This window comes from Monopterus albus, unplaced genomic scaffold (genome assembly GCF_001952655.1).
Source record: "Monopterus albus unplaced genomic scaffold, M_albus_1.0 scaffold47.1, whole genome shotgun sequence".
Lineage (NCBI taxonomy): Eukaryota > Metazoa > Chordata > Actinopteri > Synbranchiformes > Synbranchidae > Monopterus > Monopterus albus.
In genome coordinates this window covers 1-2441 of record NW_018127927.1, presented here as the reverse complement: position 1 = coordinate 2441, position 2441 = coordinate 1, and positions in this window count along the sequence as shown.

Genomic DNA, 2441 nt, shown 5'->3' with positions numbered 1-2441 from the left:
TCGCAAAGTTCAAGGGGGCCGAATACTTTCGCAAGGCACTGTATATATATATATGTGTGTGTGTGTGTGTGTGTGTGTGTGTGTGTGTGTGTGTGTGTGTGCATGTGTGTGTAAAGCCAAAGTGCTACTTGTAATTCAGTCAGTTCCATTTCAGTCTCAGAGACTGTTTGGGCAGAAAAAATAACAGACAAAGAAACTCCAATACTTAAGATAGAGGATGCTGTGTTAAGTTAACACATTCAAAGTGAGGTATTACTATGAGAAACTGCAGGTGAACATTTCTGCAAGATTGTCCAAAATGATTTCCACTTCAATTCTACCATGTTCTTTCTTGTCAGCTTAAAGTACATGTAATTTTGAGATTTAAGTATAGAGTTGAAGCAGGGGAAAAAGGCACAACACATACTATACTCTAAATTCAATGTGTTCAAGATTAAAGAAAGAGCTTAATGTGTTGGGAGATTCCTGACTGAGGATTATGAACAGCTGGAGATAATAAGGCACATGTAAGGCTTTAGTAAGTGCTACTGGTTTGACTGCAATACCCATGAGTTCTTTATCTGCTGTTTGTGCTAAGCTAAACTGTATCCGCAGTCTGACTGCAAAGAAAAACCCTTTCACATTTTCACTGAGCCTTTAAGGGACAGTCCAGACTAAAACAGAATTCCTTTTCTGATTGCATATTATTTAGTCTAGTATGTGTAAGAATGAAAATACTAGAGAGCCATTGCTGTTGGCATGATGAGACTGGCTTTGATCTACACAGTTTCAGTGTACAGGGAAATGTTCTTGGAACACATTTCCCCTTTGTCAGTTTATCAGAATGTAAAAATAACATTTACTTGATTCTGCATTTTGATAAAGGAATCAGATGTAATTACTCTAAGATGAATTTTTGTGTTTAAAAGTTCCTGAGAGATTTCTCAGACTCTACCCATTATAGTTTGAAATCATGCAAAAAGCACACCATGTTTTCAGTAAACTGATGCTTGGGACTATAAAGTCTATGCAGCATGGCTTTACTCCAGTTATATTATTATTATTATATAGTCACTGTGTTTTTTCTGTTGCTGCAGTGCAGAGCATTTTTCTATAGCTTTATATACTAGAAGACAAAAGGGGAGTATGTCCTTTTAGGAGGACAGCAGAACATTGGGCATTAAAAAAAAGCAGAGGATGTGGCTTAGATGAGGCCTGTTCACTCTGCACAACTCAGGGGGTTTTAACAGCACTGAGGTCAAACATGTGAAGTAACTGATGGCAAGACTAATAAGAAAAAGACATTTTGAAAGGTGAAAAAAAAAAGAAAATGATCCAAAACACAAACAAAAATTTTGAAAACAGCTGCCATTATTGAAATAATGAAAACAAGGCCCATGCAAGGCTCAGCAACCTCAGTGAATGCTCATAGTTGGAGGTGCTGAGCACCAACTGTTCTCTCTGTTTGGACAGGTCAGACTGCCAAGAGGATACACTTTTGAGTTTATGGGAGCTACATGGTTGTGACCGAAAAAATAAAACAAAACAAAACACCCCACCCAAAAAAACAAAACCAAAAACAAACAAACAAAAAGACTACAGCAGTACCTTTAAAGACCCCCAGTGTGAGGCATGTTAAGAAATCTGAGCTGAGGTAGGCTGGAGAGAAAAGCTTCTCTCAGCTGAGACTGGACTCAGTAAAGGAAGACCAAGATCATACAAGTGAAAGTTACTGTAAGTACCTCTACAGTGAGCAATATCCTTAGCAAGGATAATTTATTAATTATCACTAAGGAGCATGGAACTTGTGATATCATGTCAGTAATGAATATTCTTCCTATAACTGACAGTAGAGACAGTCCCTGTCTCCATTAAGTCAGGGTTTAAAATATTATAAATGTCTAAGCATTTTTCTTCAGTGTAATCTAATCACAATAAATTCACTTTTAATAATGACACAACAAATTTGGCTGAAGGAGCGTTTCAGAGTGTGAGCTTTGATTCCTGAGGTGGGGGGTCATTTGAACGAGGGTATTGCTGGTGGAATTATGTGGAAGACGTGAAGAGTGTTTAGCCAACAAGAGGCTTATCCATTCTGGTTCCTGTGTAGCAGCATGGCAGTGGGGATGCAACAAGTTCTCACACACCAGACTCCTCTTCTGAACCTGTGGACATAAAAACAGCTCAAGTCAGTTTAAAAGTATAGCAGAAAAAAAACAAAACATAACAACAACATGAGCAGGTTTGCATGGCTTACACCTCTGGCTGCAACATGCATCTAGTGCACACACTGCATTATGGTGGTGAACTTGAGCTATCACTACTCTGCTCACTCACTCTTTCAAAACAGTTCAAAAGGACAAAGTAGTTTCTTTTTCTTCTTTCAGCGGTTCCCATTAGGGGTCACCACAGCGAAATCATCTGTTTCCACCTGACTACCCTCAGCATCCTCTACTCTCACC